Genomic DNA, 23532 nt, shown 5'->3' on the forward strand with positions numbered 1-23532 from the left:
GACATGCAGGTGGTAGAGAGAAGAGAAAAAGCTTAAAGCACCTGGTATTCCCAAGAGGTCTTCCATCCACGTACTAACCAGGCCCAACCCTCCTTGGCTTCCGAGATCAGACGAGGTCGGGCATGTTCAGGGTGGTGTGGCCGTAAGCAACAATGTCTCTGACAAATGTGCATTATATAGGTACTGGAATCATACGGTTCCTCTATGCAACCAGTTAATTTCCGAGAAAGGCTGATGTGTACTGGGCACATCTTCTTCCCTGATGTGATTATTCTCTGCAGCTGAAATTGAGACTCTCAGATCACTTCGTGTCTGCCAACAAAGAAGCAGCAGCAGCTGAAGATTACCAACTTCCTCATGTGTCACAGGAGGATCAGACGTTGCCACAAAAGACATGAAGGTGGTAGAGAGTAGAGAAGAAGCTTACAGCACCTGGTATCCCTAAGTGGTCTCCCATCCAAGTACTAACCAGGCCCAACCCTGCTTGGCTTCCGAGATCAGACGAGGTCAGGCATGTTCCGGGTGGTGTGGCCGTAAGCAGCAATGTCTCTGACAAATGTGCATTATATAGGTACTGGAATCATACGGTTCCTCTATGCAACCAGATAATTGCCGAGAAAAGCTGATGTGTAGCGGGTAAATCATCTTCTCTGATGTGATCATTCTCTGCAACTGAAACTGAGACTCTCAGATCACTTCATGTCTGCCAACAAAGCAGCAGCAGCTGAAGATGACCAACTTCCTCATGTGTCACAGGGCGATCAGACGTTGCAACAAAAGACATGCAGGTGGTAGAGAGAAGAGAAAAAGCTTACAGCACCTGGTATTCCCAAGCGGTCTCTCATCAAAGTACTAACCAGGCCCAACCCTCCTTGGCTTCTGAGATCAAACGAGGTCAGACATATTCAGGGTGGTTTGGCCGTAAGCAACAATCTCTGTGACAAATGTGCATTATATAGGCAATGGAATCATATGGTTCCTCTATGTAACAAGATAATTGCCGAAAAAGGCTGATATATAGTGGGCACATCTTGTTCCCTGACGTGATAATTTTCTCCAGCTGAAAATGAGACTCTAAGATCACTTCGTGTCTGCCAACAAAGCAGCAGCAGCTGAAGATGACCAACTTCCTCATGTGTCACAGGGTGATCAGACGTTGCAACAAAAGACATGCAGGTGGTTGAGAGAAGAGAAAAAGCTTACAGCACCTGATAATCCCAAGTGGTCTCCCATCCAAGTACTAACCAGGCACAACCCTGCTTGGCTTTCGAGATCAGACGAGGTCGGGCATATTCAGGGTGGTGTGGCCGTAAGCAACAATGTCTCTGACAAATGTAAATTGTATAGGTACTGGAATCATACGTTTCCTCTATATAACCAGATAATTGCAGAGAAAGGCTGATAAATAGTGGACACATCTTCTTCCCTGACGTGATTATTCTCTCCAGCTGAAAATGAGACTCTCAGATCACTTCGTGTCTGCCAACAAAGCAGCAGCAGCTGAAGATGACCAACTTCCTCATGTGTCACAGGGCGATCAGACCTTGCAACAAAATACATGCAGGTGGTAGAGAGAAGAGAAAAAGCTTACAGCACCTGGCATTCCCAAGGGGTCTCCCATTCAAGTACTAACCAGGCCCAACCCTGCTTGGGTTCCGAGATCAGTCGAGGTCGGGCATATTCAGGGTGGTGTGGCCGTAAGTAACAATGTCTGTGAAAAATGTGCATTATATAGGTACTGGAATAATACAGTTCCTCTATGTAACCAGATAATTGCAGAGAAAGGCTAACTTGTTGTGGGCACATCTTCTTCCTTGATGTGATTATTCTCTGCAGCTGAAACTGAGACTCTCAGATCACTTCGTGTCTGCTAACAAAGCAGCAGCAGCTGAAGATGACCAACTTCCTCATGTGTCACAGGGCGATCAGACATTGCAACAAAAGACATGTAGGTGGTAGAGAGAAGAGAAAAAGCTTACAGCACCTGGTATTCCCAAGCAGTCTCCCATCCAAGTACTAACCAGGCCCAAACCTGCTTGACTTCCAATATCAGACAAGGTCGGGCTTATTCAGGGTGGTGTGGCCGTAAGCAACAATATCTGTGACAAATGTGCATTATATAGGTACTGGAATCATACACTTCCTCTATGTAACCAGATAATTGCCGAGAAAGGCTGACTTGTAGTGGGCACATCTTCTTCCCTGATGTGATTATTCTCTGCAGCTGAAATTGACACTCTCAGATCACTTCGTGTCTGCCAACAAAGACGCAGCAGCAGCTGAAGATGACCAACTTCCTCATGTGTCACAGGAGGATCAGACGTTGCCACAAAAGACATGAAGGTGGTAGAGAGTAGAGAAGAAGCTTACAGCACCTGGTATTCCCAAGTGGTCTCCCATGCAAGTACTAACCACGCCCAACCCTGCTTGGCTTCCAAGATCAGACGAGGTCAGGCATGTTCCGGGTGGTGTGGCCGTAAGCAGCAATGTCTCTGACAAATGTGCATTATATAGGTACTGGAATCATACGGTTCCTCTATGCAACCAGATAATTGCCGAGAAAGGCTGATGTGTAGCGGGTAAATCATCTTCTCTGATGTGATCATTCTCTGCAACTGAAACTGAGACTCTCAGATCACTTCATGTCTGCCAACAAAGCAGCAGCAGCTGAAGATGACCAACTTCCTCATGTGTCACAGGGTGATCAGACGTTGCAACAAAAGACATGCAGGTGGTTGAGAGAAGAGAAAAAGCTTACAGCACCTGGTATTCCCAAGCGGTCTCCCATCCAAGTACTAACCAGGCCCAACCCTGCTTGGCTTCCAAGATCAGACGAGGTTGGGCATATTCCGGGTGGTGTGGCCGTAAGTAACAATGTTTGTGACAAATGTGCATTATATAGGTACTGGAATCATACGGTTCCTCTATGCAACCATATAATTGCCAAGAAAGGCTGATATGTAGTGGGCACATCTTGTTCCCTGACGTGATAATTTTCTCCAGCTGAAAATGAGACTTTAAGATCACTTCGTGTCTGCCAACAAAGCAGCAGAAAATGAAGATGACCAACTTCCTCATGTGTCACAGGGTGATCAGACGTTGCAACAAAAGACATGCAGGTGGTTGAGAGAAGAGAAAAAGCTTACAGCACCTGATAATCCCAAGTGGTCTCCCATCCAAGTACTAACCAGGCACAACCCTGCTTGGCTTTCGAGATCAGACGAGGTCGGGCATATTCAGGGTGGTGTGGCCGTAAGCAACAATGTCTCTGACAAATGTAAATTGTATAGGTACTGGAATCATACGTTTCCTCTATATAACCAGATAATTGCAGAGAAAGGCTGATAAATAGTGGACACATCTTCTTCCCTGACGTGATTATTCTCTCCAGCTGAAAATGAGACTCTCAGATCACTTCGTGTCTGCCAACAAAGCAGCAGCAGCTGAAGATGACCAACTTCCTCATGTGTCACAGGGCGATCAGACCTTGCAACAAAATACATGCAGGTGGTAGAGAGAAGAGAAAAAGCTTACAGCACCTGGCATTCCCAAGGGGTCTCCCATTCAAGTACTAACCAGGCCCAACCCTGCTTGGGTTCCGAGATCAGTCGAGGTCGGGCATATTCAGGGTGGTGTGGCCGTAAGTAACAATGTCTGTGAAAAATGTGCATTATATAGGTACTGGAATAATACAGTTCCTCTATGTAACCAGATAATTGCAGAGAAAGGCTAACTTGTTGTGGGCACATCTTCTTCCTTGATGTGATTATTCTCTGCAGCTGAAACTGAGACTCTCAGATCACTTCGTGTCTGCTAACAAAGCAGCAGCAGCTGAAGATGACCAACTTCCTCATGTGTCACAGGGCGATCAGACATTGCAACAAAAGACATGTAGGTGGTAGAGAGAAGAGAAAAAGCTTACAGCACCTGGTATTCCCAAGCGGTGTCCCATCAAAGTACTAACCAGAACCAGCCCTCCTTGGCTTCCGAGATCAGACAAGGTCAGACATATTCAGGGTGGTGTGTCCGTAAGTAACAATCTCTGTGACAAATGTGCATTATATAGGCAATGGAATCATACACTTCCTCTATGTAACCAGATAATTGCCGAGAAAGGCTGATATGTAGTGGGCACATCTTCTTCCCTGACGTGATAATTCTCTCCAGCTGAAAATGAGACTCTCAGATCACTTTGTGTCTGCCAACAAAGCAGCAGCAGCTGAAGATGACCAACTTCCTCATGTGTCACAGGGTGATCAGACGTTGCAACAAAAGACATGCAGGTGGTAGAGAGAAGAGAAAAAGCTTACAGCACCTGGTATTGCCAAGCAGTCTCCCATCCAAGTACTAACCAGGCCCAAACCTGCTTGACTTCCAATATCAGACAAGGTCCGGCTTATTCAGGGTGGTGTGGCCGTAAGCAACAATATCTGTGACAAATGTGCATTATATAGGTACTGGAATCATACACTTCCTCTATGTAACCAGATAATTGCCGAGAAAGGCTGACTTGTAGTGGGCACATCTTCTTCCCTGATGTGATTATTCTCTGCAGCTGAAATTGACACTCTCAGATCACTTCGTGTCTGCCAACAAAGACGCAGCAGCAGCTGAAGATGACCAACTTCCTCATGTGTCACAGGAGGATCAGACGTTGCCACAAAAGACATGAAGGTGGTAGAGAGTAGAGAAGAAGCTTACAGCACCTGGTATTCCCAAGTGGTCTCCCATGCAAGTACTAACCAGGCCCAACCCTGCTTGGCTTCCAAGATCAGACGAGGTCAGGCATGTTCCGGGTGGTGTGGCCGTAAGCAGCAATGTCTCTGACAAATGTGCATTATATAGGTACTGGAATCATACGGTTCCTCTATGCAACCAGATAATTGCCGAGAAAGGCTGATGTGTAGCGGGTAAATCATCTTCTCTGATGTGATCATTCTCTGCAACTGAAACTGAGACTCTCAGATCACTTCGTGTCTGCCAACAAAGCAGCAGCAGCTGAAGATGACCAACTTCCTCATGTGTCACAGGGTGATCAGACGTTGCAACAAAAGACATGCAGGTGGTTGAGAGAAGAGAAAAAGCTTACAGCACCTGGTATTCCCAAGCGGTCTCCCATCCAAGTACTAACCAGGCCCAACCCTGCTTGGCTTCCAAGATCAGACGAGGTTGGGCATATTCCGGGTGGTGTGGCCGTAAGTAACAATGTTTGTGACAAATGTGCATTATATAGGTACTGGAATCATACGGTTCCTCTATGCAACCATATAATTGCCAAGAAAGGCTGATATGTAGTGGGCACATCTTGTTCCCTGACGTGATAATTTTCTCCAGCTGAAAATGAGACTTTAAGATCACTTCATGTCTGCCAACAAAGCAGCAGCAGCTGAAGATGACCAACTTCCTCATGTGTCACAGGGCGATCAGACGTTGCAACAAAAGACATGCAGGTGGTAGAGAGAAGAGAAAAAGCTTACAGCACCTGGTATTCCCAAGCGGTCTCTCATCAAAGTACTAACCAGGCCAAACCCTCCTTGGCTTCTGAGATCAGACGAGGTCAGACATATTCAGGGTGGTTTGGCCGTAAGCAACAATCTCTGTGACAAATGTGCATTATATAGGCAATGGAATCATATGGTTCCTCTATGTAACAAGATAATTGCCGAAAAAGGCTGATATATAGTGGGCACATCTTGTTCCCTGACGTGATAATTTTCTCCAGCTGAAAATGAGACTCTAAGATCACTTCGTGTCTGCCAACAAAGCAGCAGAAAATAAAGATGACCAACTTCCTCATGTGTCACAGGGTGATCAGACGTTGCAACAAAAGACATGCAGGTGGTTGAGAGAAGAGAAAAAGCTTACAGCACCTGATAATCCCAAGCGGTCTCCCATCCAAGTACTAACCAGGCACAACCCTGCTTGGCTTCCGAGATCAGACGAGGTCGGGCATATTCAGGGTGGTGTGGCCGTAAGCAACAATGTCTGTGACAAATGTAAATTGTATAGGTACTGGAATCATACGTTTCCTCTATATAACCAGATAATTGCCGAGAAAGGCTGATAAATAGTGGGCACATCTTCTTCCCTGACGTGATTATTCTCTCCAGCTGAAAATGAGACTCTCAGATCACTTCGTGTCTGCCAACAAAGCAGCAGCAGCTGAAGATGACCAACTTCCTCATGTGTCACAGGGTGGTCAGACGTTGCAACAAAAGACATTCAGGTGGTCCAGAGAAGAGAAAAAGCTTACAGCACCTGGTATTCCCAAGCTGTCTCCCATTCAAGTACTAACAAGGCCAAACCCTGCTTGGCTTCCAAGATCAGACGAGCTCGGGCATGTTCAGGGTGGTGTGGCCGTAAGCAACAATGTCTGTGACAAATGTGCATTATATAGGTACTGGAATAATACAGTTCCTCTATGTAACCAGATAATTGCCGAGAAAGGCTAACTTGTAGTGGGCACATCTTCTTCCCTGATGTGATTATTCTCTGCAGCTGAAATTGAGACTCTCAGATCACTTCGTGTCTGCTAACAAAGCAGCAGCAGCTGAAGATGACCAACTTCCTCATGTGTCACAGGGCGATCAGACGTTGCAACAAAAGACATGAAGGTGGTAGAGAGTAGAGAAGAAGCTTACAGCACCTGGTATTCCCAAGTGGTCTCCCATCCAAGTACTAACCAGGCCCAACCCTGCTTGGCTTCCGAGATCAGACGAGGTCAGGCATTTTCCGGGTGGTGTGGCCGTAAGCAGCAATGTCTCTGACAAATGTGCATTATATAGGTACTGGAATCATACGGTTCCTCTGTGTAACCAGATAATTGCCCAGAAAGGCTGACTTGTAGTGGGCACATCTTCTTCCCTGATGTGATTATTCTCTGCAGCTGAAATTGAGACTCTCAGATCACTTCGTGTCTGCCAACAAAGAAGCAGCAGCAGCTGAAGATTACCAACTTCCTCATGTGTCACAGGAGGATCAGACGTTGCCACAAAAGACATGAAGGTGGTAGAGAGTAGAGAAGAAGCTTACAGCACCTGGTATCCCTAAGTGGTCTCCCATCCAAGTACTAACCAGGCCCAACCCTGCTTGGCTTCCGAGATCAGACGAGGTCAGGCATGTTCCGGGTGGTGTGGCCGTAAGCAGCAATGTCTCTGACAAATGTGCATTATATAGGTACTGGAATCATACGGTTCCTCTATGCAACCAGATAATTGCCGAGAAAAGCTGATGTGTAGCGGGTAAATCATCTTCTCTGATGTGATCATTCTCTGCAACTGAAACTGAGACTCTCAGATCACTTCATGTCTGCCAACAAAGCAGCAGCAGCTGAAGATGACCAACTTCCTCATGTGTCACAGGGCGATCAGACGTTGCAACAAAAGACATGCAGGTGGTAGAGAGAAGAGAAAAAGCTTACAGCACCTGGTATTCCCAAGCGGTCTCTCATCAAAGTACTAACCAGGCCCAACCCTCCTTGGCTTCTGAGATCAAACGAGGTCAGACATATTCAGGGTGGTTTGGCCGTAAGCAACAATCTCTGTGACAAATGTGCATTATATAGGCAATGGAATCATATGGTTCCTCTATGTAACAAGATAATTGCCGAAAAAGGCTGATATATAGTGGGCACATCTTGTTCCCTGACGTGATAATTTTCTCCAGCTGAAAATGAGACTCTAAGATCACTTCGTGTCTGCCAACAAAGCAGCAGCAGCTGAAGATGACCAACTTCCTCATGTGTCACAGGGTGATCAGACGTTGCAACAAAAGACATGCAGGTGGTTGAGAGAAGAGAAAAAGCTTACAGCACCTGGTATTCCCAAGCGGTCTCCCATCCAAGTACTAACCAGGCCCAACCCTGCTTGGCTTCCAAGATCAGACGAGGTTGGGCATATTCCGGGTGGTGTGGCCGTAAGTAACAATGTTTGTGACAAATGTGCATTATATAGGTACTGGAATCATACGGTTCCTCTATGCAACCATATAATTGCCAAGAAAGGCTGATATGTAGTGGGCACATCTTGTTCCCTGACGTGATAATTTTCTCCAGCTGAAAATGAGACTTTAAGATCACTTCGTGTCTGCCAACAAAGCAGCAGAAAATGAAGATGACCAACTTCCTCATGTGTCACAGGGTGATCAGACGTTGCAACAAAAGACATGCAGGTGGTTGAGAGAAGAGAAAAAGCTTACAGCACCTGATAATCCCAAGCGGTCTCCCATCCAAGTACTAACCAGGCACAACCCTGCTTGGCTTTCGAGATCAGACGAGGTCGGGCATATTCAGGGTGGTGTGGCCATAAAGAACAATGTCTCTGACAAATGTAAATTGTATAGGTACTGGAATCATACGTTTCCTCTATATAACCAGATAATTGCAGAGAAAGGCTGATAAATAGTGGACACATCTTCTTCCCTGACGTGATTATTCTCTCCAGCTGAAAATGAGACTCTCAGATCACTTCGTGTCTGCCAACAAAGCAGCAGCAGCTGAAGATGACCAACTTCCTCATGTGTCACAGGGCGATCAGACCTTGCAACAAAATACATGCAGGTGGTAGAGAGAAGAGAAAAAGCTTACAGCACCTGGCATTCCCAAGGGGTCTCCCATTCAAGTACTAACCAGGCCCAACCCTGCTTGGGTTCCGAGATCAGTCGAGGTCGGGCATATTCAGGGTGGTGTGGCCGTAAGTAACAATGTCTGTGAAAAATGTGCATTATATAGGTACTGGAATAATACAGTTCCTCTATGTAACCAGATAATTGCAGAGAAAGGCTAACTTGTTGTGGGCACATCTTCTTCCTTGATGTGATTATTCTCTGCAGCTGAAACTGAGACTCTCAGATCACTTCGTGTCTGCTAACAAAGCAGCAGCAGCTGAAGATGACCAACTTCCTCATGTGTCACAGGGCGATCAGACATTGCAACAAAAGACATGTAGGTGGTAGAGAGAAGAGAAAAAGCTTACAGCACCTGGTATTCCCAAGCGGTGTCCCATCAAAGTACTAACCAGAACCAGCCCTCCTTGGCTTCCGAGATCAGACAAGGTCAGACATATTCAGGGTGGTTTGTCCGTAAGTAACAATCTCTGTGACAAATGTGCATTATATAGGCAATGGAATCATACACTTCCTCTATGTAACCAGATAATTGCCGAGAAAGGCTGATATGTAGTGGGCACATCTTCTTCCCTGACGTGATAATTCTCTCCAGCTGAAAATGAGACTCTCAGATCACTTTGTGTCTGCCAACAAAGCAGCAGCAGCTGAAGATGACCAACTTCCTCATGTGTCACAGGGTGATCAGACGTTGCAACAAAAGACATGCAGGTGGTAGAGAGAAGAGAAAAAGCTTACAGCACCTGGTATTCCCAAGCAGTCTCCCATCCAAGTACTAACCAGGCCCAAACCTGCTTGACTTCCAAGATCAGACAAGGTCGGGCTTATTCAGGGTGGTGTGGCCGTAAGCAACAATATCTGTGACAAATGTGCATTATATAGGTACTGGAATCATACACTTCCTCTATGTAACCAGATAATTGCCGAGAAAGGCTGACTTGTAGTGGGCACATCTTCTTCCCTGATGTGATTATTTTCTGCAGCTGAAATTGACACTCTCAGATCACTTCGTGTCTGCCAACAAAGACGCAGCAGCAGCTGAAGATGACCAACTTCCTCATGTGTCACAGGAGGATCAGACTTTGCCACAAAAGACATGAAGGTGGTAGAGAGTAGAGAAGAAGCTTACAGCACCTGGTATTCCCAAGTGGTCTCCCATGCAAGTACTAACCAGGCCCAACCCTGCTTGGCTTCCAAGATCAGACGAGGTCAGGCATGTTCCGGGTGGTGTGGCCGTAAGCAGCAATGTCTCTGACAAATGTGCATTATATAGGTACTGGAATCATACGGTTCCTCTATGCAACCAGATAATTGCCGAGAAAGGCTGATGTGTAGCGGGTAAATCATCTTCTCTGATGTGATCATTCTCTGCAACTGAAACTGAGACTCTCAGATCACTTCATGTCTGCCAACAAAGCAACAGCAGCTGAAGATGACCAACTTCCTCATGTGTCACAGGGTGATCAGACGTTGCAACAAAAGACATGCAGGTGGTTGAGAGAAGAGAAAAAGCTTACAGCACCTGGTATTCCCAAGCGGTCTCCCATCCAAGTACTAACCAGGCCCAACCCTGCTTGGCTTCCAAGATCAGACGAGGTTGGGCATATTCCGGGTGGTGTGGCCGTAAGTAACAATGTTTGTGACAAATGTGCATTATATAGGTACTGGAATCATACAGTTCCTCTATGCAACCATATAATTGCCAAGAAAGGCTGATATGTAGTGGGCACATCTTGTTCCCTGACGTGATAATTTTCTCCAGCTGAAAATGAGACTTTAAGATCACTTCGTGTCTGCCAACAAAGCAGCAGAAAATGAAGATGACCAACTTCCTCATGTGTCACAGGGTGATCAGACGTTGCAACAAAAGACATGCAGGTGGTTGAGAGAAGAGAAAAAGCTTACAGCACCTGATAATCCCAAGCGGTCTCCCATCCAAGTACTAACCAGGCACAACCCTGCTTGGCTTTCGAGATCAGACGAGGTCGGGCATATTCAGGGTGGTGTGGCCGTAAGCAACAATGTCTCTGACAAATGTAAATTGTATAGGTACTGGAATCATACGTTTCCTCTATATAACCAGATAATTGCAGAGAAAGGCTGATAAATAGTGGACACATCTTCTTCCCTGACGTGATTATTCTCTCCAGCTGAAAATGAGACTCTCAGATCACTTCGTGTCTGCCAACAAAGCAGCAGCAGCTGAAGATGACCAACTTCCTCATGTGTCACAGGGCGATCAGACCTTGCAACAAAATACATGCAGGTGGTAGAGAGAAGAGAAAAAGCTTAGAGCACCTGGTATTCCCAAGGGGTCTCCCATTCAAGTACTAACCAGGCCCAACCCTGCTTGGGTTCCGAGATCAGTCGAGGTCGGGCATATTCAGGGTGGTGTGGCCGTAAGTAACAATGTCTGTGAAAAATGTGCATTATATAGGTACTGGAATAATACAGTTCCTCTATGTAACCAGATAATTGCAGAGAAAGGCTAACTTGTTGTGGGCACATCTTCTTCCTTGATGTGATTATTCTCTGCAGCTGAAACTGAGACTCTCAGATCACTTCGTGTCTGCTAACAAAGCAGCAGCAGCTGAAGATGACCAACTTCCTCATGTGTCACAGGGCGATCAGACATTGCAACAAAAGACATGTAGGTGGTAGAGAGAAGAGAAAAAGCTTACAGCACCTGGTATTCCCAAGCAGTCTCCCATCCAAGTACTAACAAGGCCCAAACCTGCTTGACTTCCAAGATCAGACAAGGTCGGGCTTATTCAGGGTGGTGTGGCCGTAAGCAGCAATATCTCTGACAAATGTGCATTATATAGGTACTGGAATCATACGGTTCCTCTATGCAACCAGATAATTGCCGAGAAAGGCTGATGTGTAGCGGGTAAATCATCTTCTCTGATGTGATCATTCTCTGCAACTGAAACTGAGACTCTCAGATCACTTCATGTCTGCCAACAAAGCAGCAGCAGCTGAAGATGACCAACTTCCTCATGTGTCACAGGGTGGTCAGACGTTGCAACAAAAGACATGCAGGTGGTTGAGAGAAGAGAAAAAGCTTACAGCACCTGGTATTCCCAAGTTGTCTCCCATTCAAGTACTAACAAGGCCCAACCCTGCTTGGCTTCCAAGATCAGACGAGCTCGGGCATGTTCAGGGTGGTGTGGCCGTAAGCAACAATGTCTGTGACAAATGTGCATTATATAGGTACTGGAATAATACAGTTCCTCTATGTAACCAGATAATTGCCGAGAAAGGCTGACTTGTAGTGGGCACATCTTCTTCCCTGATGTGATTATTCTCTGCAGCTGAAATTGAGACTCTCAGATCACTTCGTGTCTGCCAACAAAGAAGCAGCAGCAGCTGAAGATGACCAACTTCCTCATGTGTCACAGGAGGATCAGACGTTGCCACAAAAGACACGAAGGTGGTAGAGAGTAGAGAAGAAGCTTACAGCACCTGGTATCCCTAAGTGGTCTCCCATCCAAGTACTAACCAGGCCCAACCCTGCTTGGCTTCCGAGATCAGACGAGGTCAGGCATGTTCCGGGTGGTGTGGCCGTAAGCAGCAATGTCTCTGACAAATGTGCATTATATAGGTACTGGAATCATACGGTTCCTCTATGCAACCAGATAATTGCCGAGAAAGGCTGATGTGTAGCGGGTAAATCATCTTCTCTGATGTGATCATTCTCTGCAACTGAAACTGAGACTCTCAGATCACTTCATGTCTGCCAACAAAGCAGTAGCAGCTGAAGATGACCAACTTCCTCATGTGTCACAGGGTGATCAGACGTTGCAACAAAAGACATGCAGGTGGTAGAGAGAAGAGAAAAAGCTTACAGCACCTGGTATTCGCAAGCGGTCTCCCATTCAAGAACTAACCAGGCCCAACCCTGCTTGGCTTCCGAGATCAGACGAGGTCGAGCTTATTCAGGGCGGTGTGGCGGTAAGCAACAATATCTGGTACAAATGTGTATTATATAGGTACTGGAATCATACACTTCCTCTATGTAACCAGATAATTGCCAAGAAAGGCTGACTCTTAGTGGGCACATCTTCCTCCTTGATGTGATTATTCTCTGGAGCTGAAACTGAGACTCTCAGATCACTTCATGTCTGCCAACAAAGCAGCAGCAGCAGCTGAAGATGACCAACTTCCTCATTTGTCACAGGGCGATCAGACATTGCAACAAAAGACATGCAGGTGGTAGAGAGAAGAGAAAAAGATTACATCACCTGGTATTCCCAAGCAGTCTCCCATCCAAGTACTAACCAGGCCCAAACCTGCTTGGCTTCCGAGATCAGACGAGATAAGACTTATTCAGGGTGGTGTGGCCGTAAGCAACAATATCTGTGACAAATGTGCATTATATAAGTACTGGAATCATACACTTCCTCTATGTAACCAGATAATTGCCGAGAAAGGCTGACTTGTAGTGGGCACATCTTCTTTCCTGATTTGATTTTTCTCTGCAGCTGAAACTGAGACTCTCAGATCACTTCGTGTCTGCCAACAAAGAAGCAGCAGCTGCTGAAGATGACCAACTTCCTCATGTGTCACAGGATGATCAGACGTTGCAACAAAAGACATGCAGGTGGTAGAGAGAAGAGAAGAAGCTTACAGCACATGGTATTCCCAAGCGGTCTCCCATCCAAGTACTAATCAGGCCCAACCCTACTTGGCTTCCAAGATCAGACATAATCAGGGTGGTTTGGCCGTAAGCAACAGTCTCTGTGACAAATGTGCATTATATAGGCAATGGAATCATATGGTTCCTCTATGTAACCAGATAATTGCCGAGAAAGGCTGATATGTAGTGGGCACATCTTGTTCCCTGACGTGATAATTCTCTCTAGCTGAAAATGAGACTCTCAGATCACTTCGTATCTGCCAACAAAGCAGCAGCAGCTGAAGATGACCAACTTCCTCATGTGTCACAGGGTGATCAGACGTTGCAACAAAAGACATGCAGGTGGTTGAGATAAGAGAAAAAGCTTACAGCACCTGGTATTCCCAAGCTGTATACCATCAAAGTACTAACCAGGCCCAACACTGCTTGGCTTCCGAGATCAGACGAGGTCGGGCATATTCAGGGTGGTGTGGCCGTAAGCGACAATGTCTTTGACAAATGTGCATTATATAGGTAATGGAATCATACGGTTCCTCTATGTAACCAGATAATTGCCGAGAAAGGCTGACTTGTAGTGGGCAAATCTTCTTCCCTCATGTGATCATTCTCTGCAGCTGAAACTGAGACTCTCAGATCACTTCGTGTCTGCCAACAAAGCAGCAGCAGCTGCTGAAGATGACCAACTTCCTCATGTGTCACAGGGTGATCAGACGTTGCAACAAAAGACATGCAGGTGGTCGAAAAAAGAGAAAAAGCTTAAAGCACCTGGTATTCCCAAGAGGTCTTCCATCCAAGTACTAACCAGGCCCAACCGTGCTTGGCTTCCGAGATCAGACGAGGTCGGGCATGTTCAACGTGGTGTGGCCGTAAGCAACAATGTCACTGACAAATGTGCATCATATAGGTACTGGAATCATACGGTTCCTCTATGCAACCAGATAATTGCCGAGAAAGGCTGATGTGTTGCGGGTAAATCATCTTCTCTGATGTGATCATTCTCTGCAACTGAAACTGAGACTCTCAGATCACTTCATGTCTGCCAACAAAGCAGCAGCAGCTGAAGATGACCAACTTCCTCATGTGTCACAGGGTGATCAGACGTTGCAACAAAAGACATGCAGGTGGTTGAGAGAAGAGAAAAAGCTTACAGCACCTGGTATTCCCAAGCGGTCTCCCATCCAAGTACTAACCTGGCCCAACCCTGCTTGGCTTCCAAGATCAGACGAGGTTGGGCATATTCCGGGTGGTGTGGCCGTAAGTAACAATGTTTGTGACAAATGTGCATTATATAGGTACTGGAATCATACGGTTCCTCTATGCAACCAGATAATTGCCAAGAAAGGCTGATAAGTAGTGGAAACATCTTCCCTGATGTGATTATTCTCTCCAGCTGAAAATGAGACTCTCAGATCACTTCGTGTCTGCCAACAAAGCAGCAGCAGCTGAAGATGACCAACTTCCTTATGTGTCACAGGGCGATCAGACCTTGCAACAAAATACATGCAGGTGGTAGAGAGAAGAGAAAAAGCTTACAGCACCTGGCATTCCCAAGGGGTCTCCCATTCAAGTACTAACCAGGCCCAACCCTGCTTGGGTTCCGAGATCAGTCGAGGTCGGGCATATTCAGGGTGGTGTGGCCGTAAGTAACAATGTCTGTGAAAAATGTGCATTATATAGGTACTGGAATAATACAGTTCCTCTATGTAACCAGATAATTGCAGAGAAAGGCTAACTTGTTGTGGGCACATCTTCTTCCTTGATGTGATTATTCTCTGCAGCTGAAACTGAGACTCTCAGATCACTTCGTGTCTGCTAACAAAGCAGCAGCAGCTGAAGATGACCAACTTCCTCATGTGTCACAGGGCGATCAGACATTGCAACAAAAGACATGTAGGTGGTAGAGAGAAGAGAAAAAGCTTACAGCACCTGGTATTCCCAAGCGGTGTCCCATCAAAGTACTAACCAGAACCAGCCCTCCTTGGCTTCCGAGATCAGACAAGGTCAGACATATTCAGGGTGGTTTGTCCGTAAGTAACAATCTCTGTGACAAATGTGCACTATATAGGCAATGGAATCATACACTTCCTCTATGTAACCAGATAATTGCCGAGAAAGGCTGATATGTAGTGGGCACATCTTCTTCCCTGACGTGATAATTCTCTCCAGCTGAAAATGAGACTCTCAGATCACTTTGTGTCTGCCAACAAAGCAGCAGCAGCTGAAGATGACCAACTTCCTCATGTGTCACAGGGTGATCAGACGTTGCAACAAAAGACATGCAGGTGGTAGAGAGAAGAGAAAAAGCTTACAGCAACTGGTATTCCCAAGCATTCTCCCATCCAAGTACTAACCAGGCCCAAACCTGCTTGACTTCCAAGATCAGACAAGGTCGGGCTTATTCAGGGTGGTGTGGCCGTAAGCAACAATATCTGTGACAAATGTGCATTATATAGGTACTGGAATCATACACTTCCTCTATGTAACCAGATAATTGCCGAGAAAGGCTGACTTGTAGTGGGCACATCTTCTTCCCTGATGTGATTATTCTCTGCAGCTGAAATTGACACTCTCAGATCACTTCGTGTCTGCCAACAAAGACGCAGCAGCAGCTGAAGATGACCAACTTCCTCATGTGTCACAGGAGGATCAGACGTTGCCACAAAAGACATGAAGGTGGTAGAGAGTAGAGAAGAAGCTTACAGCACCTGGTATTCCCAAGTGGTCTCCCATGCAAGTACTAACCAGGCCCAACCCTGCTTGGCTTCCAAGATCAGACGAGGTCAGGCATGTTCCGGGTGGTGTGGCCGTAAGCAGCAATGTCTCTGACAAATGTGCATTATATAGGTACTGGAATCATACGGTTCCTCTATGCAACCAGATAATTGCCGAGAAAGGCTGATGTGTAGCGGGTAAATCATCTTCTCTGATGTGATCATTCTCTGCAACTGAAACTGAGACTCTCAGATCACTTCATGTCTGCCAACAAAGCAGCAGCAGCTGAAGATGACCAACTTCCTCATGTGTCACAGGGTGGTCAGACGTTGCAACAAAAGACATGCAGGTGGTTGAGAGAAGAGAAAAAGCTTACAGCACCTGGTATTCCCAAGTTGTCTCCCATTCAAGTACTAACAAGGACCAACCCTGCTTGGCTTCCAAGATCAGACGAGCTCGGGCATGTTCCGGGTGGTGTGGCCGTAAGCAGCAATGTCTCTGACAAATGTGCATTATATAGGTACTGGAATCATACGGTTCCTCTATGCAACCAGATAATTGCCGAGAAAGGCTGATGTGTAGCGGGTAAATCATCTTCTCTGATGTGATCATTCTCTGCAACTGAAACTGAGACTCTCAGATCACTTCATGTCTGCCAACAAAGCAGTAGCAGCTGAAGATGACCAACTTCCTCATGTGTCACAGGGTGATCAGACGTTGCAACAAAAGACATGCAGGTGGTAGAGAGAAGAGAAAAAGCTTACAGCACCTGGTATTCCCAAGCGGTCTCCCATTCAAGAACTAACCAGGCCCAACCCTGCTTGGCTTCCGAGATCAGACGAGGTCGAGCTTATTCAGGGCAGTGTGGCGGTAAGCAACAATATCTGGTACAAATGTGTATTATATAGGTACTGGAATCATACACTTCCTCTATGTAACCAGATAATTGCCAAGAAAGGCTGACTCTTAGTGGGCACATCTTCCTCCTTGATGTGATTATTCTCTGGAGCTGAAACTGAGACTCTCAGATCACTTCATGTCTGCCAACAAAGCAGCAGCAGCAGCTGAAGATGACCAACTTCCTCATGTGTCACAGGGCGATCAGACATTGCAACAAAAGACATGCAGGTGGTAGAGAGAAGAGAAAAAGATTACATCACCTGATAATCCCAAGCGGTCTCCCATCCAAGTACTAACCAGGCCCAAACCTGCTTGGCTTCCGAGATCAGACGAGATAAGACTTATTCAGGGTGGTGTGGCCGTAAGCAACAATATCTGTGACAAATGTGCATTATATAGGTACTGGAATCATACACTTCCTCTATGTAACCAGATAATTGCCAAGAAAGGCTGACTCTTAGTGGGCACATCTTCCTCCTTGATGTGATTATTCTCTGGAGCTGAAACTGAGACTCTCAGATCACTTCATGTCTGCCAACAAAGCAGCAGCAGCAGCTGAAGATGACCAACTTCCTCATGTGTCACAGGGTGATCAGACGTTGCAACAAAAGACATGCAGGTGGTAGAGAGAAGAGAAAAAGCTTACAGCACCTGGTATTCGCAAGCGGTCTCCCATTCAAGAACTAACCAGGCCCAACCCTGCTTGGCTTCCGAGATCAGACGAGGTCTAGCTTATTCAGGGCTGTGTGGCGGTAAGCAACAATATCTGGTACAAATGTGTATTATATAGGTACTGGAATCATACACTTCCTCTATGTAACCAGATAATTGCCAAGAAAGGCTGACTCTTAGTGGGCACATCTTCCTCCTTGATGTGATTATTCTCTGCAGCTGAAACTGAGACTCTCAGATCACTTCGTGTCTGCCAACAAAGAAGCAGCAGCTGCTGAAGATGACCAACTTCCTCATGTGTCACAGGATGATCAGACGTTGCAACAAAAGACATGCAGGTGGTAGAGAGAAGAGAAGAAGCTTACATTACCTGGTATTCCCAAGCGGTCTCCCATCCAAGTACTAATCAGGCCCAACCCTCCTTGGCTTCCGAGATCAGACATAATCAGGGTGGTTTGGCCGTAAGCAACAGTCTCTGTGACAAATGTGCATTATATAGGTACTGGAATCATACACTTCCTCTATGTAACCAGATAATTGCCAAGAAAGGCTGACTCTTAGTGGGCACATCTTCCTCCTTGATGTGATTATTCTCTGCAGCTGAAACTGAGACTCTCAGATCACTTCGTGTCTGCCAACAAAGAAGCAGCAGCTGCTGAAGATGACCAACTTCCTCATGTGTCACAGGGCGATCAGACATTGCAACAAAAGACATGTAGGTGGTAGAGAGAAGAGAAAAAGCTTACAGCACCTGGTATTCCCAAGCGGTGTCCCATCAAAGTACTAACCAGAACCAGCCCTCCTTGGCTTCCGAGATCAGACAAGGTCAGACATATTCAGGGTGGTTTGTCCGTAAGTAACAATCTCTGTGACAAATGTGCACTATATAGGCAATGGAATCATACACTTCCTCTATGTAACCAGATAATTGCCGAGAAAGGCTGATATGTAGTGGGCACATCTTCTTCCCTGACGTGATAATTCTCTCCAGCTGAAAATGAGACTCTCAGATCACTTCGTATCTGCCAACAAAGCAGCAGCAGCTGAAGATGACCAACTTCCTCATGTGTCACAGGGTGATCAGACGTTGCAACAAAAGACATGCAGGTGGTTGAGATAAGAGAAAAAGCTTACAGCACCTGGTATTCCCAAGCTGTATACCATCAAAGTACTAACCAGGCCCAACACTGCTTGGCTTCCGAGATCAGACGAGGTCGGGCATATTCAGGGTGGTGTGGCCGTAAGCGACAATGTCTTTGACAAATGTGCATTATATAGGTAATGGAATCATACGGTTCCTCTATGTAACCAGATAATTGCCGAGAAAGGCTGACTTGTAGTGGGCAAATCTTCTTCCCTCATGTGATCATTCTCTGCAGCTGAAACTGAGACTCTCAGATCACTTCGTGTCTGCCAACAAAGCAGCAGCAGCTGCTGAAGATGACCAACTTCCTCATGTGTCACAGGGTGATCAGACGTTGCAACAAAAGACATGCAGGTGGTCGAAAGAAGAGAAAAAGCTTAAAGCACCTGGTATTCCCAAGAGGTCTTCCATCCAAGTACTAACCAGGCCCAACCGTGCTTGGCTTCCGAGATCAGACGAGGTCGGGCATGTTCAACGTGGTGTGGCCGTAAGCAACAATGTCACTGACAAATGTGCATCATATAGGTACTGGAATCATACGGTTCCTCTATGCAACTAGATAATTGCAGAGAAAGGCTGATGTGTAGCTGGCATATCATCTTCTCTGATGTGATCATTCTCTGCAGCTGAAACTGAGACTCTCAGATCACTTCGTGTCTGCCAACAAAGCAGCAGCAGCTGAAGATGACCAACTTCCTCATGTGTCACAGGGTGATCAGATGTTGCAACAAAAGACATGCAGGTGGTAGAGAGAAGAGAAAAAGCTTACAGCACCTGGTATTCCCAAGCAGTCTCCCACCCAAGTACTAACCAGGCACAATCCTGCTTGGCTTCCGAGATCAGACGAGGTCGGGCATATTATATTCAGGGTGGTGTGGCCGTAAGCGACAATCTCTGTGACAAATGTGCATTATATAGGTACTGGAATCATACGGTTCCTCTATGTAACCAGATAATTGCAGAGAAAGGCTTATGTGTAGTGGGCACATCTTCTTCCCTGACGTGATTATTCTCTGCAGCTGAAACTGAGACTCTCAGATCACTTTGTGTCTGCCAACAAAGCAGCAGCAGCTGAAGATGACCAACTTCCTCATGTGTCACAGGGTGATCAGACGTTGCAACAAAAGACATTCAGGTGGTCCAGAGAAGAGATAAAGCTTACAGCACCTGGTATTCCCAAGCAGTCTCCCACCCAAGTACTAACCAGGCCAACCGTGCTTGGCTTCCGAGATCAGACGAGGTCGGGCATGTTCAGGGTGGTGTGGCCGTAAGTAATAATCTCTGTGACAAATGTGCATTATATAGGTACTGGAATCATACGGTTCCTCTATGTAACCAGATAATTGCCAAGAAAGGCTGATGTGTAGTGGGCACATATTCTTCCCTGATGTGATTATTCTCTGCAGCTGAAACTGAGACTCTCAGATCACTTTGTGTCTGCCAACAAAGCAGCAGCAGCTGAAGATGACCAACTTCCTCATGTGTCACAGGGTGATCAGACGTTGCAACAAAAGACATGCAGGTGGTAGAGAGAAGAGAAAAAGCTTACAGCACCTGGTATTCCCAAGCAGTCTCCCACCCAAGTACTAACCAGGCACAATCCTGCTTGGCTTCCGAGATCAGACGAGGTCGGGCATATTATATTCAGGGTGGTGTGGCCGTAAGCGACAATCTCTGTGACAAATGTGCATTATATAGGTACTGGAATCATACGGTTCCTCTATGTAACCAGATAATTGCAGAGAAAGGCTTATGTGTAGTGGGCACATCTTCTTCCCTGACGTGATTATTCTCTGCAGCTGAAACTGAGACTCTCAGATCACTTCGTGTCTCCCAACAAAGCAGCAGAAGCTGAAGATGACCAACTTCCTCATGTGTCACAGGGTGATCAGACGTTGCAACAAAAGACATTCAGGTGGTCCAGAGAAGAGATAAAGCTTACAGCACCTGGTATTCCCAAGCAGTCTCCCACCCAAGTACTAACCAGGCCAACCGTGCTTGGCTTCCGAGATCAGACGAGGTCGGGCATGTTCAGGGTGGTGTGGCCGTAAGTAATAATCTCTGTGACAAATGTACATTATATAGGTACTAGAATCATACGGTTCCTCTATGTAACCAGATAATTGCCAAGAAAGGCTGATGTGTAGTGGGCACATATTCTTCCCTGATGTGATTATTCTCTGCAGCTGAAACTGAGACTCTCAGATCACTTTGTGTCTGCCAACAAAGCAGCAGCAGCTGAAGATGACCAACTTCCTCATGTGTCACAGGGTGATCAGACGTTGCAACAAAAGACATTCAGGTGGTCCAGAGAAGAGATAAAGCTTACAGCACCTGGTATTCCCAAGCAGTCTCCCACCCAAGTACTAACCAGGCCAACCGTGCTTGGCTTCCGAGATCAGACGAGGTCGGGCATGTTCAGGGTGGTGTGGCCGTAAGTAATAATCTCTGTGACAAATGTGCATTATATAGGTACTGGAATCATACGGTTCCTCTATGTAACCAGATAATTGCCAAGAAAGGCTGATGTGTAGTGGGCACATATTCTTCCCTGATGTGATTATTCTCTGCAGCTGAAACTGAGACTCTCAGATCACTTTGTGTCTGCCAACAAAGCAGCAGCAGCTGAAGATGACCAACTTCCTCATGTGTCACAGGGTGATCAGACGTTGCAACAAAAGACATGCAGGTGGTAGAGAGAAGAGAAAAAGCTTACAGCACCTGGTATTCCCAAGCAGTCTCCCACCCAAGTACTAACCAGGCACAATCCTGCTTGGCTTCCGAGATCAGACGAGGTCGGGCATATTATATTCAGGGTGGTGTGGCCGTAAGCGACAATCTCTGTGACAAATGTGCATTATATAGGTACTGGAATCATACGGTTCCTCTATGTAACCAGATAATTGCAGAGAAAGGCTTATGTGTAGTGGGCACATCTTCTTCCCTGACGTGATTATTCTCTGCAGCTGAAACTGAGACTCTCAGATCACTTCGTGTCTCCCAACAAAGCAGCAGAAGCTGAAGATGACCAACTTCCTCATGTGTCACAGGGTGATCAGACGTTGCAACAAAAGACATTCAGGTGGTCCAGAGAAGAGATAAAGCTTACAGCACCTGGTATTCCCAAGCAGTCTCCCACCCAAGTACTAACCAGGCCAACCGTGCTTGGCTTCCGAGATCAGACGAGGTCGGGCATGTTCAGGGTGGTGTGGCCGTAAGTAATAATCTCTGTGACAAATGTGCATTATATAGGTACTAGAATCATACGGTTCCTCTATGTAACCAGATAATTGCCAAGAAAGGCTGATGTGTAGTGGGCACATATTCTTCCCTGATGTGATTATTCTCTGCAGCTGAAACTGAGACTCTCAGATCACTTTGTGTCTGCCAACAAAGCAGCAGCAGCTGAAGATGACCAACTTCCTCATGTGTCACAGGGTGATCAGACGTTGCAACAAAAGACATTCAGGTGGTCCAGAGAAGAGATAAAGCTTACAGCACCTGGTATTCCCAAGCAGTCTCCCACCCAAGTACTAACCAGGCCAACCGTGCTTGGCTTCCGAGATCAGACGAGGTCGGGCATGTTCAGGGTGGTGTGGCCGTAAGTAATAATCTCTGTGACAAATGTGCATTATATAGGTACTGGAATCATACGGTTCCTCTATGTAACCAGATAATTGCCAAGAAAGGCTGATGTGTAGTGGGCACATATTCTTCCCTGATGTGATTATTCTCTGCAGCTGAAACTGAGACTCTCAGATCACTTTGTGTCTGCCAACAAAGCAGCAGCAGCTGAAGATGACCAACTTCCTCATGTGTCACAGGGTGATCAGACGTTGCAACAAAAGACATGCAGGTTGTAGAGAGAAGAGAAAAAGCTTACAGCAAATGGTATTTTCAAGCGGTCTCCCACCCAAGTACTAACCAGGCCCAACCCTGCTTGGCTTCTGAGATCAGACGAGGTCAGGCATATTGAGGGTGGTGTGGCCGTAAGCAACAATGTCTGTGACAAATGTGCATTATATAAGTACAGGAATCATACGGTTCCTCTATGTAACCAGATAATTGCTGAGAAAGGCTGATGTGTAGTGGGCACATCTTCTTCCCTGATGTGATTATTCTCTTCAGCTGAAACTGAGACTCTCAGATCACTTCGTGTCTTCCAACAAAGCAGCAGCAGCTGAAGATGACCAACTTCTTCATGTGTCACAGGGTGATCAGACGTTGCAACAAAAGACATGCAGGTTGTAGAGAGAAGAGAAAACGCTTACAGCACCTGGTATTCCCAAGCAGTCTCCCATTAAAGTACTAACCAGGCCCAACCCTCCTTGGCTTCCGAGATCAGACGAGGTCGGGCATATTCAGGGTGGTGTGGCCGTAAGGATTAATTTCTGTGACAAATGTGCATTATATAAGTACTGGAATCATACACTTCCTCTATGTAACCAGATAATTTCCGAGAAAGGCTCACTTGTTATGGGCACATCTTCTTCCCTGATGTGATCATTCTCTGCAGCTGAAACTGAGACTCTCAGATCACTTCGTGTCTGCTAACAAAGCAGCAGCAGCTGAAGATGACCAACTTCCTCATGTGTCACAGGAGGATCAGACGTTGCCACAAAAGACACGAAGGTGGTAGAGAGTAGAGAAGAAGCTTACAGCACCTGGTATCCCTAAGTGGTCTCCCATCCAAGTACTAACCAGGCCCAACCCTGCTTGGCTTCCGAGATCAGATGAGGTCAGGCATGTTCCGGGTGGTGTGGCCGTAAGCAGCAATGTCTCTGACAAATGTGCATTATATAGGTACTAGAATCATACGGTTCCTCTATGCAACCAGATAATT

General features: G+C 46.3%; 6 non-coding genes and 51 pseudogenes across 6 annotated transcripts; all 57 read right to left on the bottom strand.

Moving 5' to 3' along the window:
• Positions 1–29: 29 nt before the first annotated feature.
• On the bottom strand, positions 30–148 carry LOC140281729 (5S ribosomal RNA; annotated as a pseudogene).
• Positions 149–420: 272 nt separating this feature from the next.
• On the bottom strand, positions 421–539 carry LOC140309681 (5S ribosomal RNA; annotated as a pseudogene).
• Positions 540–808: 269 nt separating this feature from the next.
• Positions 809–927, bottom strand: LOC140273713 (5S ribosomal RNA; annotated as a pseudogene).
• A 269-nt stretch (positions 928–1196) lies between these two features.
• LOC140269955 (5S ribosomal RNA) lies at positions 1197–1315 on the bottom strand (annotated as a pseudogene).
• A 269-nt stretch (positions 1316–1584) lies between these two features.
• On the bottom strand, positions 1585–1703 carry LOC140307426 (5S ribosomal RNA; annotated as a pseudogene).
• A 269-nt stretch (positions 1704–1972) lies between these two features.
• On the bottom strand, positions 1973–2091 carry LOC140291164 (5S ribosomal RNA; annotated as a pseudogene).
• Positions 2092–2363: 272 nt separating this feature from the next.
• On the bottom strand, positions 2364–2482 carry LOC140285450 (5S ribosomal RNA; annotated as a pseudogene).
• A 269-nt stretch (positions 2483–2751) lies between these two features.
• Positions 2752–2870, bottom strand: LOC140298973 (5S ribosomal RNA). Its single transcript, XR_011914565.1, has one exon. It is a non-coding gene; the product is annotated as a 5S ribosomal RNA (ribosomal RNA).
• Positions 2871–3139: 269 nt separating this feature from the next.
• Positions 3140–3258, bottom strand: LOC140269962 (5S ribosomal RNA; annotated as a pseudogene).
• Positions 3259–3527: 269 nt separating this feature from the next.
• Positions 3528–3646, bottom strand: LOC140307433 (5S ribosomal RNA; annotated as a pseudogene).
• A 657-nt stretch (positions 3647–4303) lies between these two features.
• Positions 4304–4422, bottom strand: LOC140297228 (5S ribosomal RNA; annotated as a pseudogene).
• Positions 4423–4694: 272 nt separating this feature from the next.
• On the bottom strand, positions 4695–4813 carry LOC140303430 (5S ribosomal RNA; annotated as a pseudogene).
• A 269-nt stretch (positions 4814–5082) lies between these two features.
• On the bottom strand, positions 5083–5201 carry LOC140298974 (5S ribosomal RNA). The gene has a single exon (XR_011914566.1). It is a non-coding gene; the product is annotated as a 5S ribosomal RNA (ribosomal RNA).
• Positions 5202–5470: 269 nt separating this feature from the next.
• LOC140291323 (5S ribosomal RNA) lies at positions 5471–5589 on the bottom strand (annotated as a pseudogene).
• A 269-nt stretch (positions 5590–5858) lies between these two features.
• LOC140304706 (5S ribosomal RNA) lies at positions 5859–5977 on the bottom strand (annotated as a pseudogene).
• Positions 5978–6246: 269 nt separating this feature from the next.
• On the bottom strand, positions 6247–6365 carry LOC140294251 (5S ribosomal RNA; annotated as a pseudogene).
• A 269-nt stretch (positions 6366–6634) lies between these two features.
• On the bottom strand, positions 6635–6753 carry LOC140293857 (5S ribosomal RNA). Its single transcript, XR_011912716.1, has one exon. It is a non-coding gene; the product is annotated as a 5S ribosomal RNA (ribosomal RNA).
• Positions 6754–7025: 272 nt separating this feature from the next.
• LOC140309688 (5S ribosomal RNA) lies at positions 7026–7144 on the bottom strand (annotated as a pseudogene).
• A 269-nt stretch (positions 7145–7413) lies between these two features.
• Positions 7414–7532, bottom strand: LOC140273720 (5S ribosomal RNA; annotated as a pseudogene).
• Positions 7533–7801: 269 nt separating this feature from the next.
• LOC140298975 (5S ribosomal RNA) lies at positions 7802–7920 on the bottom strand. Its single transcript, XR_011914567.1, has one exon. It is a non-coding gene; the product is annotated as a 5S ribosomal RNA (ribosomal RNA).
• A 269-nt stretch (positions 7921–8189) lies between these two features.
• On the bottom strand, positions 8190–8308 carry LOC140293589 (5S ribosomal RNA; annotated as a pseudogene).
• Positions 8309–8577: 269 nt separating this feature from the next.
• Positions 8578–8696, bottom strand: LOC140307434 (5S ribosomal RNA; annotated as a pseudogene).
• Positions 8697–9353: 657 nt separating this feature from the next.
• LOC140272367 (5S ribosomal RNA) lies at positions 9354–9472 on the bottom strand (annotated as a pseudogene).
• A 272-nt stretch (positions 9473–9744) lies between these two features.
• On the bottom strand, positions 9745–9863 carry LOC140303436 (5S ribosomal RNA; annotated as a pseudogene).
• A 269-nt stretch (positions 9864–10132) lies between these two features.
• Positions 10133–10251, bottom strand: LOC140298976 (5S ribosomal RNA). Its single transcript, XR_011914568.1, has one exon. It is a non-coding gene; the product is annotated as a 5S ribosomal RNA (ribosomal RNA).
• Positions 10252–10520: 269 nt separating this feature from the next.
• Positions 10521–10639, bottom strand: LOC140271993 (5S ribosomal RNA; annotated as a pseudogene).
• A 269-nt stretch (positions 10640–10908) lies between these two features.
• Positions 10909–11027, bottom strand: LOC140284998 (5S ribosomal RNA; annotated as a pseudogene).
• A 269-nt stretch (positions 11028–11296) lies between these two features.
• LOC140291928 (5S ribosomal RNA) lies at positions 11297–11415 on the bottom strand (annotated as a pseudogene).
• Positions 11416–11684: 269 nt separating this feature from the next.
• Positions 11685–11803, bottom strand: LOC140286696 (5S ribosomal RNA; annotated as a pseudogene).
• Positions 11804–12075: 272 nt separating this feature from the next.
• On the bottom strand, positions 12076–12194 carry LOC140309693 (5S ribosomal RNA; annotated as a pseudogene).
• Positions 12195–12463: 269 nt separating this feature from the next.
• Positions 12464–12582, bottom strand: LOC140288338 (5S ribosomal RNA; annotated as a pseudogene).
• A 272-nt stretch (positions 12583–12854) lies between these two features.
• On the bottom strand, positions 12855–12973 carry LOC140295244 (5S ribosomal RNA; annotated as a pseudogene).
• A 272-nt stretch (positions 12974–13245) lies between these two features.
• LOC140297209 (5S ribosomal RNA) lies at positions 13246–13354 on the bottom strand (annotated as a pseudogene).
• Positions 13355–13623: 269 nt separating this feature from the next.
• On the bottom strand, positions 13624–13742 carry LOC140280578 (5S ribosomal RNA; annotated as a pseudogene).
• A 272-nt stretch (positions 13743–14014) lies between these two features.
• On the bottom strand, positions 14015–14133 carry LOC140269603 (5S ribosomal RNA; annotated as a pseudogene).
• Positions 14134–14402: 269 nt separating this feature from the next.
• Positions 14403–14521, bottom strand: LOC140298595 (5S ribosomal RNA). Its single transcript, XR_011914227.1, has one exon. It is a non-coding gene; the product is annotated as a 5S ribosomal RNA (ribosomal RNA).
• A 266-nt stretch (positions 14522–14787) lies between these two features.
• Positions 14788–14906, bottom strand: LOC140307445 (5S ribosomal RNA; annotated as a pseudogene).
• Positions 14907–15563: 657 nt separating this feature from the next.
• Positions 15564–15682, bottom strand: LOC140296385 (5S ribosomal RNA; annotated as a pseudogene).
• A 272-nt stretch (positions 15683–15954) lies between these two features.
• On the bottom strand, positions 15955–16073 carry LOC140303445 (5S ribosomal RNA; annotated as a pseudogene).
• Positions 16074–16342: 269 nt separating this feature from the next.
• On the bottom strand, positions 16343–16461 carry LOC140295445 (5S ribosomal RNA; annotated as a pseudogene).
• A 269-nt stretch (positions 16462–16730) lies between these two features.
• LOC140288679 (5S ribosomal RNA) lies at positions 16731–16849 on the bottom strand (annotated as a pseudogene).
• A 272-nt stretch (positions 16850–17121) lies between these two features.
• LOC140296790 (5S ribosomal RNA) lies at positions 17122–17240 on the bottom strand (annotated as a pseudogene).
• Positions 17241–17512: 272 nt separating this feature from the next.
• On the bottom strand, positions 17513–17631 carry LOC140296559 (5S ribosomal RNA; annotated as a pseudogene).
• A 272-nt stretch (positions 17632–17903) lies between these two features.
• On the bottom strand, positions 17904–18012 carry LOC140297297 (5S ribosomal RNA; annotated as a pseudogene).
• A 660-nt stretch (positions 18013–18672) lies between these two features.
• Positions 18673–18791, bottom strand: LOC140280589 (5S ribosomal RNA; annotated as a pseudogene).
• Positions 18792–19063: 272 nt separating this feature from the next.
• On the bottom strand, positions 19064–19182 carry LOC140269614 (5S ribosomal RNA; annotated as a pseudogene).
• A 269-nt stretch (positions 19183–19451) lies between these two features.
• LOC140289800 (5S ribosomal RNA) lies at positions 19452–19575 on the bottom strand (annotated as a pseudogene).
• A 269-nt stretch (positions 19576–19844) lies between these two features.
• On the bottom strand, positions 19845–19962 carry LOC140290136 (5S ribosomal RNA; annotated as a pseudogene).
• Positions 19963–20231: 269 nt separating this feature from the next.
• Positions 20232–20355, bottom strand: LOC140289801 (5S ribosomal RNA; annotated as a pseudogene).
• A 269-nt stretch (positions 20356–20624) lies between these two features.
• Positions 20625–20742, bottom strand: LOC140290137 (5S ribosomal RNA; annotated as a pseudogene).
• A 269-nt stretch (positions 20743–21011) lies between these two features.
• LOC140290138 (5S ribosomal RNA) lies at positions 21012–21129 on the bottom strand (annotated as a pseudogene).
• A 269-nt stretch (positions 21130–21398) lies between these two features.
• Positions 21399–21522, bottom strand: LOC140289802 (5S ribosomal RNA; annotated as a pseudogene).
• A 269-nt stretch (positions 21523–21791) lies between these two features.
• LOC140290139 (5S ribosomal RNA) lies at positions 21792–21909 on the bottom strand (annotated as a pseudogene).
• A 269-nt stretch (positions 21910–22178) lies between these two features.
• On the bottom strand, positions 22179–22296 carry LOC140290140 (5S ribosomal RNA; annotated as a pseudogene).
• A 269-nt stretch (positions 22297–22565) lies between these two features.
• LOC140291401 (5S ribosomal RNA) lies at positions 22566–22684 on the bottom strand (annotated as a pseudogene).
• A 269-nt stretch (positions 22685–22953) lies between these two features.
• On the bottom strand, positions 22954–23072 carry LOC140275452 (5S ribosomal RNA; annotated as a pseudogene).
• Positions 23073–23341: 269 nt separating this feature from the next.
• Positions 23342–23460, bottom strand: LOC140301533 (5S ribosomal RNA; annotated as a pseudogene).
• Positions 23461–23532: the final 72 nt, after the last annotated feature.

This window comes from Leuresthes tenuis, unplaced genomic scaffold (genome assembly GCF_036924035.1).
Source record: "Leuresthes tenuis unplaced genomic scaffold, fLeuTen1.0.hap1 SCAF_1, whole genome shotgun sequence".
Taxonomy (NCBI): domain Eukaryota; kingdom Metazoa; phylum Chordata; class Actinopteri; order Atheriniformes; family Atherinopsidae; genus Leuresthes; species Leuresthes tenuis.